Source organism: Pogoniulus pusillus, chromosome 37 (genome assembly GCF_015220805.1).
Source record: "Pogoniulus pusillus isolate bPogPus1 chromosome 37, bPogPus1.pri, whole genome shotgun sequence".
Lineage (NCBI taxonomy): Eukaryota > Metazoa > Chordata > Aves > Piciformes > Lybiidae > Pogoniulus > Pogoniulus pusillus.
In genome coordinates this window covers 8,965,796-8,981,824 of record NC_087300.1, presented here as the reverse complement: position 1 = coordinate 8,981,824, position 16,029 = coordinate 8,965,796, and the positions used below count along the sequence as shown (strand labels likewise).

The window sequence follows — 16,029 nt, the reverse complement described above, 5'->3', positions numbered from 1 at the left end:
TCTGCTGGGCTGAAGTATCTCTGCCTTCAAGGGAGCACCCTGAGATGGATCCATCCCAAGGCACATGCTGAGCGCCCAGATGGAGATTCAGTGCAGAACATCAGATGCTGCTCACGGCTCCCAGAGCAGCCTTTGAGTCATTTCCTGCAGGGCCGTGTGGGTGTTTGCTCCCCCACGTGGGGCTGCGGAAAGAGGCAGAGGATGGGGACAGGAGTCATGGAGCCCTGAGGGTGGAAGAGGCCTCTGAGATCAGAGTCCAACCACAGCCCAACTGCCAGGACCACTAAACTGGATCCAGAAGCACCACATCGACTCCTTTCCTGAGCACCTCCGGGGGTGGGCACTCCACCAGCTCCCTGGGCAGCCTCTGTGCCAGTCCCTGACCACTCCTGCAGCAAAGGCATTTATCCACTCCCCTACCTGAACCTCCCCTGGCACAGCTTAAGCCCATTATGAGCCCATTCTGTGCCCACCCATGCACTCTGTGGGCATCCTCAGCCCTGTTTTGTGCCCCTGACCACCTGGGCACCTGGTGGGTGCCTGCAGGGAAGGGGCTGCGAGGGCAGAGAGCAGAGCCCTGTGCTGTGCTGGGTTCCCTGGCAGGCAGGGAGCTGCTGGGGCAGAGAGCAGAGCCCTGTGCTGGGTTCCCTGGCAGGCAGGGAGCTGCTGGGGCAGAGAGCAGAGCCCTGTGCTGGGTTCCCTGGCAGGCAGGGAGCTGCTGGGGCAGAGAGCAGAGCCCTGTGCTGGGTTCCCTGGCAGGCAGGGAGCTGCTGGGGCAGAGAGCAGAGCCCTGTGCTGGGTTCCCTGGCAGGCAGGGGGCTGCGGGGGCAGAGAGCAGAGCCCTGTGCTGGGTTCCCTGGCAGGCAGGGGGCTGCTGGGGCAGAGAGCAGAGCCCTGTGCTGGGTTCCCTGGCAGGCAGGGGGCTGCGGGGGCAGAGAGCAGAGCCCTGTGCTGGGTTCCCTGGCAGGCAGGGGGCTGCTGGGGCAGAGAGCAGAGCCCTGTGCTGGGTTCCCTGGCAGGCAGGGGGCTGCGGGGGCAGCGAGCAGAGCCCTGTGCTGGGTTTCCCGGCAGGCAGCGGCAGAGTGAGGTTGCCAGCGTGGCCAGCACGGCTCGGCACGGCGCAGTGGCGGCTGGCAGGGCCGAGCTAAGATGGCACAGGGAGCGGAGCGGCTCGGAGCACCTCTGCAGTGCCCTCTGCGAGCAGACTCTCAGCAGCTGCCGTCCCCAGGCTGTCCCGGGTCGCTGCCGGCGGCTCCGCTGCTGATGCCGTTAGGATCCCTGTGCTGGCTGCGCGACAGTGGGCAGGGGCGGGGGGGCGGTGATGGATGAGGGCTGATGGATGAACCCCCCTGTCACCAGCTAATACCTGCAACAATGGATTCATTAACCGGGATTAGTTTCAGACATCAGCTCTCTGTCCCCGCGGCTATTACTCACTGGGTTCATTAACAGGACAGCTTTAGTTCTGCTCCCCCTGAGCCGGGACACCTCCTGCATGCCAATGCGGCCCTGCCACGGCAGCCTGCGGGAGCGCCACGGAGCGCCCCCGGGAGCTGGGATGCCCCGGCCGGGCCTGGCAGCGCATCCTGGCTGCCGCCGCTTGCCGCAGGACGGAGGTGCGGTGCGGGCAGGTCCCCCCTGCCCAGCTGCTGCGCTCGGGGGGCGCTGCGGGCGGTGGGCAGCCGCGGGTGAGCCGTGGGGGATGCTCGGCGTGTGCCAGGCGCTCGCCACGGCGTGGCACTCTTGGTCCCCAGGAGCTCACTCCAGAGAACTGCTTCTCTCCTTAGGCCACCAAAGGTGCTCCAAGACACCGTCTGAGAAGCTGGCTGTGAGCTCCCTGGGGCTCTGCCCCCGCACCCAGCACCCTCCCGGCTCTGGCCAGTCCCCGTGAGGCAGGAAAACGCTTTTAAACCATCCCACAGAGTCACGGAACCTTAGGGGCTGCAAGGGACCTCTGGAGAGCATCCAGCCCAAGCCCCTGCCAGGGCAGGGTCACCCAGGGCAGGGCACACAGGAACACAGCTGCAGAACCTCTCTGGGCAGCCTGCTCCAGGCTCCAGCACCCTCACAGTGAAAGTTTCCCTTCCTGTTCCTATGGCACCTCCTCTGCTGCAGCTGGCACCCAGTGCCCCTTGTGCTGCCTTTGGCCACCCCTGGGCAGAGCCTGGCTGCGTCCTGCCCACACTGCCCTGCACATCTTTAGCACAGCACTGGGGGCAGGCCTCAGGCTGCTCTGCTGCCAGCTGCCAGCCCCAGCTGCCTCAGCCTGGCCCTGCAGGAGCTGTGCACTGCCCGCAGCAGCTCTGTGGCTCTGCTCAGCTGCAGACAGGTGCTTGGCCTCTGCTTGGGGGGGATGTGCTGGCTGGAGGTGGGGGAGGGTCTCTGCTCTCTGGAGAAGGCTGTGACCAAGTGTCTGCAGGAGTCGACTGAGGGAGGCTGGGGCAGCCCTGGGCAAGTGGAGCTGCAGAGGCTTTGGGCTGGGCAGTGTGGGGCACGAGGGGCTGTGTCTGCCCTGCCTGCTGGCTGCTGCAGAGCCCAGCTGGTGCTGCCAGCTGCACGCTGAACCTGGGGCTTGGCAGAGGTAGCTTAGCTGTGGTAGGGCATGAGGAGACTTCTTGTCTCATCTTGCTTAGCAAGCTGGTGAAGCTGCAGGGACATCTGCCTGGCTTAGTCTTCAGAGGCCCCCCCATGCCCCCTGCTCCTCAGGAGCCCAAGGGGTGGGGTTCGAGATGGAGATGATCTCTGCAGCAGAGTTCCTTGGCTGGGGCTGGGTGGGACCCGTGGCAGGTGGGAGCCTGGAAAGCTCCAGTGGCTTGGGCTGGGACTGGTTGTGCCCCAGAGGGGCAAACTGGCATTTCCCAGTTCTTCTAGGTGAGTCCTGGGCAGGGCAACCACAGCCTGGCACTGCCCAGGGAGCAAGGATATGGCTTCAGCCACCCCTGGAGGAGCAGGCAGAGGTCTCATCACTGCTGCCCACACACAGACTGGCTGCAGACTGGGTCCTGGGCTGGAGAAGCCATGGGAAAGCACACACATGTACCCCAAAATCCTGAGAGCTGGGCCTGGCCTGCAGGGGCTTGGTCTGCTGTGGAAAGGACTTTCTCAGCTGTTAGAAGTGGTAAGTTCATTGCTGCCCAAACTGCTCAAGGCTTGGCCCAAAAAAAACAAACCAAGGCTGGGGAGGACCCAGAGGCAGAGCTGAGCTCCTGCATCTCGACAGACTCCAATCCCAGCCTCCTCCCTGCCAGTGCTGAGCCAGGGGCAGCAGCTGAGGTTCTGCACCTATGGAATGGAGTAGAGTAGATTAGGATAGGATAGATTAGATTGTACCAGGTTGGAAGGGACCCTCCAAGGGCATCTTGCCCAACCCCCTTGCAGGCAGCAAGGACAGCTCCAACCAGAGCAGGCTGCCCAGGGCCACATCAAGTTTGACCTGAATGTCTCCAGGGATGGAGCCTCCACCACCTCCCTGGGCAGCCTGTGCCAGGCTCTCCCCACCCTCACTCTGCACAACTTCCTCCTGGGGCCCAACCTAACCCTGCCCTGCTCCACTTCCAGACCACTGCCCTCAGCCTGTCCCCACAGCCCCTTCTGAGCAGTCCCTGCCCAGCCTGCAGCTCCCCTGCAGGTACTGAAGTGCAGCTCTGAGCTCTTCCTGGAGCCTTCTCTTCTCCAGGCTGCACAGCCCCAGCTCTGCCAGCCTGTGCCCACAGCAGAGCTTCTCCAGCCTCTGACCATCTTTGTGGCCTCTTCTGGACCTGCCCTGGTAGCTCCATGTCCTTCCTGAGTTGGGGCCCCCAGAGCTGGCCCCAGCCCTGCAGGTGAGGTCTCCCCAGAGCAGAGCAGAGCAGAGCAGAGCAGAGGAGCAGGATCCTCTCTCTCCATCTCTGCCCACACTGCTTTGGATGCAGCCCAGGCTGCCCTTGGCCTTCTGTGCTGGCAGTGTCCACTGCTGGCTCCTGCTCAGCTTCTCACCCCCAGCACCCCCAAGTCCTTCCCTGCAGGGCTGCTCTCATCTCATCACCCCCAGCCTAGACTGATAATGATTGCCCTCACTCTGATGCTGGACCTCACACTTGGCTTCCATGACCCTCATATGGAAGGCCAGGAAAGAGAACTCCTGACCCCCAGGAGCATCGACATGGGCTGGGGGGGAACCACCTTGGGATCAAGAGAGAGGAACTGGGGCAGGAGGGGGAAGGAGGAGAGGTAATTACATCTCATAGGTGGTTTAGCTGCACAAACGTGACCATGACCCTGGCTCTGTGGTCCTGAGGGGTGCACAGACTGCAGTGGGGTGCCAGGACGTCCCCCTGAGCACCAGGGTGTGGCAGTGCTCCTGCTCCACCTGAGGGCTGCCCTGTTCACAGTGTTGTGTGTTTGCAGCTCAAGGTGGGAGTGGTGCTGGGGGCTGGAGGAAGGGGCAGGACAGGTGTGGGAGCAAGGGAGGGGCTGCAGGCTCCGGTGCACACAGCTGCTCCAGCTGCTGGGGAAGGGTCCTGAGCCACAGCTGCCTGCTTTCTCCTGAGGGCAGTGAGGAGCACAGAGCAGTGACCTGGGACAGATCAGCTCTGTGCACTGCTCCAGATGGGCACAACTGGTTGAGCAGCAGGTTATGGAGGGCCTGGAGGTTCTGATGGAGTGGGCACTAGCCAAGAGCTCACCCTCACTGCACAGAGTGTACTGCTCTGTGCTGGGACAGCCACCAGGCTGAGGGCTTGTCCCCTCCATGCAGCATCTGCAGTGCTGTCTCCAGCCCTGGGCTCCCAGTTCAAAAGGCACGTGGGAAACTGGAGTGAAGGTGGTGAGGGGCCTGGGCACACGACCTGCAAGAAGAGCAGCAAGGAGCTGTGCTGGCTTAGTCTGGGAGCTGGTGCCAGTTTGCAGCTCCCAGCAGCTACAGAGTGCTCCAGACCCTTCTTGGCTGGGGCAGATCCTGCAACAAGGGACAGTGCCCACAGCCTGCAGCTTGGGAGCGCCAGACTGGGCAGGAGGGAAGCCTTTCTGCCCAGGAGGGTGATGTGCCACAGAGACACAGGCATCCCCACCCTTGGTGACACTTGGCTAGGCAAAGCCATGGCCCTCTGGATGTTCCCACGCCAGCACTGGGGACTGAGAGCAGCTGGAAAGACTGAGCAGGGGAACCATGCAGCTGGGTCCAGCCCTGGCAACAGGCCACCAGTCCTGATGCTACCAGCACCAGCACATCTGCTCCTGCCTGGTCACAACAGCCAAGGCTGGCAGCGAGCACCAGGGCCCTGCTCTGACTTGCTGTCAGCCTTCAACAGTGCTCGTGGGGTCGGCGAGGAGCTGATCCTGCTCCCTGCTGGGAGAGACAAGCTCTGCTCCCTCCCAGGGGCAGGAGTTCTCCCGGGGGGGAATGAGCTCTGCTCCCTCCCAGGGGCAGGGGATCCCCCGGGGGGGAATGAGCTCTGCTCCCTCCCAGGGGCAGGGGATCCCCCGGGGGGATGAGCTCTGCTCCCTCCCAGGGGCAGGGGATCCCCCGGGGGAATGAGCTCTGCTCCCTCCCAGGGGCAGGAGATCCCCGGGGGGGAATGAGCTCTGCTCCATGCCAGGGGCAGGGGATCCCCCGGGGGGATGAGCTCTGCTCCCTCCCAGGGGCAGGAGATCCCCGGGGGGGAATGAGCTCTGCTCCCTCCCAGGGGCAGGGGATCCCCCGGGGGGGAATGAGCTCTGCTCCCTCCCAGGGGCAGGAGATCCCCGGGGGGGAATGAGCTCTGCTCCCTCCCAGGGGCAGGGGATCCCCCGGGGGGGAATGAGCTCTGCTCCCTCCCAGGGGCAGGGGATCCCCCGGGGGGAATGAGCTCTGCTCCCTCCCAGGGGCAGGGGATCCCCGGGGGGGAATGAGCTCTGCTCCCTCCCAGGGGCAGGGGATCCCGGGGGGGAATGAGCTCTGCTCCCTCCCAGGGGCAGGGGATCCCCCGGGGGGGAATGAGCTCTGCTCCATGCCAGGGGCAGGGGATCCCTCAGAGAAGAGCAGAGACACTCTGCAGGAGGATTCCAGTCGGGATGCAGGGCAGGGGTGGGAAGGGAGGGAATTACCTAATGCTTTTATTTTTATTTCCCACTGCAGATTTCAGCTTTTAATAAAAAGAAACAAATGAAAGCCCCAAGAAAAGGAAGGAGCAGAAGCAGCCTGGGATGAGTTTGGCTCATTCTGGTGGAAGATTTTTAATGAAAATTGAAGCTGTCCAGAGGGAACAGAAGCTGAGGAAAAGCAAACAATGAAGTCACTCAATCGTCCAACCAAACCTGAACCAGGAGAAGCTTCCTGAGGAGGTGGAGAGAAGTGGTGGGATGGTGATGGGAAGGGTGTTGGGATGCGTGGCTGTGATGGAGAGAGGAGAGGGCAAGTGGAGGGCAGGGAGGCCCTGGGACACGTGGGGCAGTGCTGTGGGATGTGGCTGCTCCCCTGGGGCTGAAGGGTTGCTCAGAGGCTGCAGAACTGCTGCTGTGGGGACAGGCTTGGAAGGTTAGAGCTGTTCAGCCTGGAGAAGGGAAGGCTCCAGGGAGACCTCAGAGCAGCCTTGCAGTGCCTGAAGGGGCTCCAGGAGAGCTGGGGAGGGACTTTGGACAAGGGCTGGGAGTGCCAGGATGAGACAATGGCTGTGAGCTGGGAGAGGGGAGAGTGAGAGTGGAGATGAGGAAGAAATTGTTGAGGGTGAAGGTGGTGAGATACTGGCACAGGTTGAGGGTGCTGAGACCCTGGCACAGGTTGCCCAGGGAGGTGTTCAAGACCAGGCTGGATGAGGCTGGTGGGAGATGTCCCTGCCCATGGCTGGGGGTTAGAGCTGGCTGAGCTTTGAGATCCCTTCCAACCCAACCCATCCTATGGTTTCAGGGATCTATGGATCCCATCACTACCTGCTGTCCTGGGTGGCTGCAAGAGGCACATGGGGACACAGCTCCAGGGACAGTGCTGTGCTGGCTCACCTGGCAGGTCCTCAGTGTGGTTCCCTGCTGGACACTTGCCTGCTGCAGCCCTGCAGGAAGCACAGATGCTGTGGCCCAGCAGAAGCCTGGCCTGGTTGCACACACATCTCTGTGCCAGGGAAGGCTGCAGCTCAGTTGGCTGTGCCACTGCTGGGGCAGAGACCATGCCAGGGAGAGGAAGGTGACCTTCCTCTTGCAAATTCACAGTCACAGAATGGCTTGGCTTGGAAAAGACCTTCAAGATCATTCAGTGCCAAGCCCCTGCCATGGGCAGGGACACCTCCCATCAGCCTCATCCAAGCTGGTCCTGAACACCTCCAGGGAGGTTGTGGAGCACAGAAGCACCCAATGTGATCTTTGATCACATTGGGTGCTTCTGTACTCCACAGCCTCCCTGGGCAAACCTGTGCCAGGCTCTCACCACCCTCAACCTGTGCCAGTGTCTCACCACCTTCATCGTGAAGAGCTTCCTGCAGCCTGAACCTCTCCTGCTTCACTTTCAAACCATTGCCCTCGTCCCTCTGAACAGTGCCAGGGAGCTCTCAGCTCCCACCCCAGCACCTCTACAGCACGGATGCTGCCCTGAAACCAGCTCCACCTTCATTTTCCACTCCTTGTGTGCCCAAGATTCAGCCTCCAGCTGTACCCACCTCAAACCCAGGCTCACAGGAGGAGGCAAAGCTCTCAGCTGAGGCAGGTCCCGGCGCGGGCAGGGCTGGGGCAGGCAGGAAGCAGGTCCCACCCGCCACGAGTGGCAGGTACCCTGTGTTTATGGTAATAACAATCATTTACCCTTCACTATCACCTTCCAGCTGAAGAGCATAAAGCCCTTTGCAGGCATTAATTATCATTAGCCTAATGACATGCTTGATGAAACGGAGGCTGGGAACGCTGCAGTGATTCACCCGAGGTCCTGGGGCTGCCAGGGCACCAGAGGCAGCACTCCCAGGCAGCTCTCCTCGGGGCAGGTGGACTGGGGGCACTCTGCCTGCCTCTTGGGGAGGCTGGAAGTCAGTTGGGTGTGGGCTGGAGGTGCCACAGTCCCACCTCCTTCCCAGGACGTCTTTGATGGCTCCACGGAGGTGGAGTGGGTGGCAGTGGGCGAGCAGGCAGCATGGGCAGTGGCTGTAGGAGTCCCAAGGTGTTGAGGACCACAGTGCTGGGACCCCTTTGACTTTGCCAAGGGCTGGATGTGATGGCAGCGTGGGCACCCAGGAGATGGGGAGCTGTGGGCAGAGATACTGGAGACCCCCAGCTGCAGGGGATGTCAGGGGCCAGAGCATTTGCCACAGGGTGCAGAACCCAGCCTGGCACAGGTCTGGCAATGAGGGCTGGGGTACAGAGCCCAGCTTGGCATGAAGCTGGCAGCAGGGTCTGAGGTGCAGAGCCCAGCTTGGCACAGGGCTGGCAGCAGGGTCTGAGGTGCAGAGCCCATCTTGGCACAGAGCTGGCAGCAGGGGCTGGGGTGCAAAGCCCAGCTTGACATGTGGTTGCAGTGAAAGCTGGCGTGCAGAGTCCAGCTTGGCATAAGGATGACAGCAAGGGCTAGGGTGCAGAGCCCATCTTGGCACAGGGCTGGCAGCAGGGGCTGGGGTGCAGAGCCCAGCTTGGCACAGGGCTGGCAGCAGGGGCTGGGGTGCAGGAGGCTTTCCACACCGCCCAAGAAACCTCTTTCTGGCTGTCCCAGGGGTAGCTGCCAGGCCAGGGTGATTCGGGGCGCGGTGTGCGGGGAGGATAATGGGGACAAACTGGGGCCCGAAGGAATGTGGCCGGAGGTGTGCGGGGGGAGGGGGCCGGGGAGGTGCCGCCTTCCCCTGCTCTGCCAGACGCGACCTGCTCTCATTATCCCGAGCCACCGCGGGCGCTGAGGCACACAAATGTATTCTAATTTATTAGAGCTGGCAAAGATCTGCGTGCAGAGAGCGAGCGCCGTGTTTTGGAGGCTCAGCGGTTCAAGTGTTTGAAAGGGCAGCATTCTCTCTGCCTCCAATGTGGGGCTAATGATAATCTAAATTAGTTATTGGAAATAATTACCGAGGCTTTATTGTGCCAAGCATAGCAGAGCCCTGGAGAGCAGTCGCGCTCAGACACGGCCATGCAGCTAAAAGCTTTGATGCTTCATTAATATTCAAGGAGAGTCTTTGGCTGTTTTCCCTCCTCCCCTCCCGAGCTGCCGCAGCTCTCGCACTGAACCCGAGGCCTCCGGTGACACCGGGCGAGAGGCTGCCGATGGAGACGAGCGCCGGTGCCGCAGCGAAGTTGTCTGCCCCGCTCGGGCGGGCGGGGAGCGGCGGGGCCGGGGCGATGCTATCGCCGCGCCGCGGCCGGGCCGCGCTGCCCAGACGGCTTCTGCCGGCTCCAGGCGCCTGGTTCCGGGCTGAGATAATGCGGGAGAGGTAGCAGCTCCAAGGTTGTCCTACGCAGCTGGGGTTTATGATATAATGGACCAAACCAGCTGCATAATTAATCAGCCTCTATTTTTCCCCTAGTAAATCTTCCTGCGATGGGCAAACAGAAGCCCTGGAGCTGCGCTCGCCTGCCAGATCCGCGCCGCTGCCTCTGTCTCTGTCTTTTGCGTTCTCTTCTCCCCGTCCCCCCCTCGGAACCGACGCTGGGATTTGCAAGCGGCTCCAGCGCTCTCCACGAGGGTGTGGGGAGCTCAGCGCCGCGGTCGCTCCCTGCATGCGAAGCAGCTGCAGCCTCCCTGCCGCACGGAGCCCTTCGGGCCGGGAGCAGGGCGCGGGATGTGTGCTCGGATCGGGCTTGGCCTGGCAGGGCTCCAGGGGGAATTTCCTCTCCTTGCTCGGGATTCTGTGCTAATCAGCGATTCAGTCCCGCTGCCTGCGGGCAGGGCTGGGAGCAGAGGCAGAGTCCACCTCGTCATAACCATGCTCGGCACATCCCGCACGGCCCCGCGGGCTCGGCCGCCGGCGGCAGCGGCAGCAGCGGCAGCACTCCTCTGGCTTACTGAGGCCAGGCTGTGCAAAGCAGAACCCTTCCAGCCCGCAGCATGGGGGGCAGCTGCTGAGCCCAGGCAAGCAGCCCAGGGGTGCGGAGGGAATGAGGACAACGCAGGAATTCTGGAGTCATAGAACGGGTTGGGCTGGAAGGGACCTCAGAGCTCAGCCAGTGCCAAACCCCTGCCATGGGCAGGGACACCTCCCACCAGCACAGCTTGCTCAAGGCCTCATCCAGCCTGGACTTGAACACTTCCAAGGAAATGGCTTCCACAGCCTCCCTGGGCAACCTGTGCCAGTCTCTCTCCACCCTCACTCTCAACGATTTCTTCCTTATCTCCACTCTCAGTCTGCCCTCTCCCAGGTCAAAGCTGTTGTCCCTCGTCCTGACACTCCCAGCCCTTGTCCAAAGTCTCAGCGCTCCTGGAGCCCTTTCAGGCAGTGGAAGGTTGCTCTAAGGTCTCGCTGGAGTCTTCTGTCCTCCAGGCTGAACAGCTCCACCTCTTCCAGCCTCTCCCATAGGGGAGGTTCTCCAGCCTCCGGACCCGCTCCAGCAGCTCCATGCCCTTCTGGCCTTGCACTTACAACCCAGATCACGCAATGGCAACAGACCCTGCGAGCCCCTTTAACCCCGGGGCAAATCCTGCCAGAGAAGGCTGCTGTGCCACCCCGGAGCTGCGGGCCGGGGCCGGTCCCCAGCCTGTGCCGGCAGCCGCCGGGGGAGCCTGGGGGCAGCCCGGGTGAGTCAGTGCCGCTCCCGGGGCGCGCTTCCATCCCACGCCGTCACGCAGAGTGAGTGATGGGACTTCTCCTCTGCTGAGCAGGCACAAATCATCGGGGCCTGTCAGGAGCCAGGATGAAGTGGGCTGGCTGGAGAGTCCACAGCAGTCCTTTAACAAGATTGATGCTTTGCTGCTTCCCAGGTCTGGGTTCAAGAATCTATATTTTATTCCTTCCCTCCTCTCCCTGCGCCCTGCCCTGCTCGCCACGGCAGGAGCCTGCTCTTCTAATTCCTGGTCAGGTTTGCGTGTGTGAGGTGGTAATGTGTCTCCCTGGGAAGGAAAAAAATTGTTTCTAGGAAAGATTTATGAGGAATGAATTATTTAACCTCACACTCCTGGCTGCCCCCTGCCTGCCCGCTGGCAGGCTCCAGCCGTGGAGCACTTCGTGTCAGGAAGCCCAGGCCCCGGTGGGGCAATGTCTGAGCAGTGCTGCTTGGCACGTGGGGTGGTGGAGCTCGGTGGGAAGGAGCTGTTGGGTCTGCAACAGACAGACACCCCCCTCCCTCCTCCCTGGTGTCTCTGCCTGGCTGCTGCCGACGCTGCCTGTCCTTGAGAGCACCGTGGAGGCAGCAGTGCCACTGTGAGCAGGGAGAAAACCAGAAATAAACAGCTGGTAAAACATCTGGAGGGGCCTTCTGCCAAGGCAGGGCATCTCTGCCACACCAAGCCATCCTGCCTTGGTGGGAAGCTCCAAGCCAGGGTGATGGATAAGACCTTTGGGCATAAACTTTCTCTTGATCAAATCTTACCTATGAGCCAGGCCTGGAGCTTTCCTCTGTGTCTTTGACTTCCTGAAAGCCTGGCAAAGCTAACCTGAGCCCCATGGAGCAATGGGCAGCTCAGAGAGGTGGCAAAGCCAGCCTGAGCCCCAGGGAGCAATGGGCAGCTCAGGGAGGTGGCAAAGCAGCCTGAGCCCCATGGAGCAATGGGCAGCTCAGAGAGGTGGTAAAGCCAATGTGAGCACCACAGGAGCTATGGGTGGCTTAGGGAAGTAGCAAAACCATGCAGAGTGCCATGGGAGCAATGGGCAGCTTGGGGAGGTGGCAAACCCAACCAGAGCTCCCCAGGAGCAATGGGCAGCTCAGGGAGGTGGCAAACGCAACCAGAGCTCCCCAGGAGCAATGGGCAGCTCAGGGAGGTGGCAAACGCAACCAGAGCTCCCCAGGAGCAATGGGCAGCTCAGGGAGGTGGCAAACCCAACCAGAGCTCCCCAGGAGCAATGGGCAGCTCAGGGAGGTGGCAAACGCAACCAGAGCTCCCCAGGAGCAATGGGCAGCTCGGGGAGGTGGCAAAGCCATTGTGAGCCCTGCGAGAGCAGTGGGCAGCTGCGGGAGGTGGTCCGTGGGCAGCAGAGGGGGCAGGCAGCAGGCACGGTGGGCACTGCTGGCGCACGGCGGCGCCGGGAGCACGAAGCAGCCCAGCCCGGGGCTCTGCAGCCCCTGGGGCAGGCGGGCAGGACAGAAGGGGTTTGGCAGCCACTCTGCCCTGGAGAACGCTGATCCCTGCAGGAAGTGCCTGTCTGCAGCGAGCTTGCAGCAGGAGCAAACACACACACACAGCCTGGGCTCCTGCGACTTGGAAGCGCTGAGCTGCCAGACGCTGCCTGCTCCGCGCCCGCCGCCCCCTCCAGGAAATCTTGGCAGGAGCTGGGGAAGGGAAGCAGAGCCAGAAAACTTTTGAAGAAAAATATTGATGAAATCCAAAATCCCTTTCTGCTTCCTTTTCATTTCCAGGGAGCAGCTAAAGAGCTCTGCCCTGCCCTGCCCCCTGGGCCCGGGGCTGACCCTGGAGCAAGGATGTGGCAGTGATGCTCATCCTGCCATGCTGAGGAGCCAGCTCCTGGACCTGGGCATGTGTTGCTCTGCCAACTCCTCTCCCACGGGCCTGGGGTCCTGAAGCAGCTTCTAAATCCTTGAGAAGTGCTGGGAATGGATCCCGTTTGGGGAACTGGATGTGATGTCCCAGCAGCGGAGCCCCAGCACGAAGGGGAGGGCTGGGCAGAGCTGCTGTGTTTGGAGAGGAGTGGGTGGAGATTGGATGCCCGTGGTGAAGGCGTGGAGCAGAGGGAATGCGGCTGGCTCAGAGCTCTGGAGAGCCTCAGGCATCGTGAGGAGCCTGCCTGGGCCAAGGGCCCTGCAAATCTCCAGAAGGAGTCCCTGGTGCCCTCCTGCCCGGGGACACGGGGCCCAGAAGCAGAGCCACTGCCAGGGTGTCCCACGGCTCCAGCTCCGAGCACAGCAGCAGCAGAGCTGGGAAGAGTTTTCTTTCCAGCTGTGAGGTGAGGGCAGGGAGGAGGTCAGCTCTGAGCTTGACAGGAGGGTTTGATAGGAGCAGTGAGCTCACAACCTTTCTCTTGCACCTTCAGCCACCACACACCATGGTGGAGGGCAGACCACCCACTGCTGCCTTGGCACCAGCTCCCAAAATGCCTGCCTGCTGCTGCAGCAGGCACCAGCCATGGCCAGCATCAGGCAGAGTCTCTGCTGGGTGACCTGATGGGAAGAAGTCACCTCCAGACCAGCAGCTGGTGAGGAGGGAGCTGCAGAGGGAAGGAGTCTGCTGGTGGGGTCCTGCACCCGGGAGCACTGGAGTCTGAGTGCAGTGGGGTCCAGCAGGGTGCTTTGGCATCCTGGGGTTCCACCATGCCACGGGTGGGGCAGGCTGGGACGCTGGAGTGCACAGGAGGTTGTATATTGGCTCACAGGGGGTCCCGCGGGAAGTTGTCTCCTGCTTGGCTGCCCAGGGGCAGGGCCAGGACCTCTCGCCTGGTCCTGCAGGGTGCTCTTGACCCTCCAGCCAGATCCTGCCAGCACTGCCTCGGGGCAATGTGTGAGCAGGTCCTTCAGGGGTGTTCTGGGGCCGAGGGGGTCTGAGAGGAGGCTTTGGAGTGCCACTGGGGAGATAAACTGCGGTGGCAGTGCCCTCTGTGGGGAGGCTTGGGCAGCCAGGGGCGAGGAGCCCACCCTGCTCCTCTCCCACCCACGGGCTGTGGGGTTTGCTCTCTGGGCCTTGACTCATCTCTGCCCAGGACTCACTGCCCCACTCTGTGCAGCCACCTGTGTCTGCACTGCACAGCACTGCACAGCACAGCACAGCACAGCACAGAACAGAACAGCACAGCACAGAACAGAACAGAACAGAACAGAACAGCACAGCACAGAACAGAACAGAACAGCACAGCACAGAACAGAACAGAACAGAACAGAACAGCACAGCACAGAACAGAACAGCACAGCACAGAACAGAACAGAACAGAACAGCACAGCACAGAACAGAACAGAACAGCACAGCACAGCACAGCACAGAACAGAACAGAACAGCACAGCACAGAACAGAACAGAACAGCACAGCACAGCACAGAACAGAACAGAACAGCACAGCACAGAACAGCACAGCACAGCACAGAACAGCACAGAACAGAACAGCACAGCACAGCACAGAACAGCACAGAACAGAACAGCACAGCACAGAACAGCACAGCACAGAACAGCACAGCACAGAACAGAACAGCACAGAACAGCACAGCACAGAACAACACAGGACAGCACAGCACAGAACAGCACAGAACAGAACAGCACAGCACAGAACAGAACAGCACAGCACAGAACAGAACAGCACAGCACAGAACAACACAGGACAGCACAGCACAGAACAACACAGGACAGCACAGCACAGCACAGAACAGCACAGAACAGAACAGCACAGCACAGAACAGCACAGAACAGAACAGCACAGAACAGCACAGCACAGCACAGAACAGCACAGAACAGAACAGCACAGAACAGCACAGCACAGCACAGAACAGCACAGAACAGAACAGCACAGCACAGAACAGCACAGAACAACACAGAACAGCACAGCACAGAACAGCACAGCACAGCACAGAACAGCACAGAACAGAACAGCACAGCACAGAACAGAACAGCACAGCACAGCACAGCACAGCACAGAACAGAACAGCACAGCACAGCACAGAACAGCACAGCACAGCACAGAACAGAACAGCACAGCACAGAACAACACAGGACAGCACAGCACAGCACAGAACAGCACAGAACAGAACAGCACAGCACAGAACAGCACAGCACAGAACAGAACAGCACAGCACAGAACAGCACAGAACAGAACAGCACAGAACAGAACAACACAGCACAGCACAGCACAGCACAGCCACCTTCTGCCCCCCAGGGCCTCTCCTCTCTGCCACACATTCTGGGGAAAGGAGTAGGCACAGGAGAAGAAGCTGGGGGAGCTGGCCAGGATCAGCCCCACTTGCTGCTGCTGGAGGTGAGGGGACCCTGGCTGAGGTGTAGCAAGCACAGCAGGGTGCTGGGGCAGGCAGGGTGCTGAGGCAGGCAGGGTGCTGGGGCAGGCAGGTGCTGGGGCAGGCAGGGTGCTGGGGCAGGCAGGATGTTGGGGCAGGCAGGGTGCTGGGGCAGGCAGGATGCTGGGCAGGCAGGATGTTGGGGCAGGCAGGATGTTGGGGCAGGCAGGGTGCTGGGGCAGGCAGGATGCTGGGCAGGCAGGATGTTGGGGCAGGCAGGATGTTGGGGCAGGCAGGGTGCTGGGGCAGGCAGGGTGCTGGGGCAGGCAGGATGTTGGGGCAGGCAGGGTGCTGGGGCAGGCAGGATGCTGGGCAGGCAGGATGTTGGGGCAGGCAGGATGTTGGGGCAGGCAGGGTGCTGGGGCAGGCAGGGTGCTGGGGCAGGCAGGATGTTGGGGCAGGCAGGGTGCTGGGGCAGGCAGGATGTTGGGGCAGGCAGGGTGCTGGGGCAGGCAGGGTGCTGGGGCAGGCAGGATGTTGGGGCAGGCAGGGTGCTGGGGCAGGCAGGATGTTGGGGCAGGCAGGATGTTGGGGCAGGCAGGGTGTTGGGGCAGGCAGGGTGCTGGGCAGGCAGGGTGCTGGGCAGGCAGGATGTTGGGGCAGGCAGGATGTTGGGGCAGGCAGGGTGCTGGGGCAGGCAGGATGCTGGGCAGGCAGGATGTTGGGGCAGGCAGGATGTTGGGGCAGGCAGGGTGTTGGGGCAGGCAGGGTGCTGGGCAGGCAGGGTGCTGGGGCAGGCAGGGTGCTGGGCAGGCAGGGTGTTGGGGCAGGCAGGGTGCTGGGCAGGCAAGGTGCTGGGGCAGGCAGGATGTTGGGGCAGGCAGGGTGCTGGGCAGGCAGGTGCTGAGCAGGCAGGGTGCTGGGGCAGGCAGGTGCTGAGCAGGCAGGGCGCTGGGGCAGGCAGGTGCTGAGCAGGCAGGGTGCTGGGCAGGCAGGTGCTGAGCAGGCAGGGTGCTGGGGCAGGCAGGGTGCTGGGCAGGCAGGGTGCTGGGCAGGCAGGGTGCTGGGGCAG

General features: G+C 62.0%; 1 long non-coding RNA gene across 1 annotated transcript; it reads left to right on the top strand.

The window, feature by feature from the left end:
- Positions 1-7,831: 7,831 nt before the first annotated feature.
- On the top strand, positions 7,832-9,709 carry LOC135190829 (uncharacterized). Its single transcript, XR_010308646.1, has 2 exons — positions 7,832-7,964; positions 9,444-9,709. It is a non-coding gene; the product is annotated as an uncharacterized LOC135190829 (long non-coding RNA).
- The last annotated feature ends 6,320 nt before the right edge of the window (positions 9,710-16,029 follow it).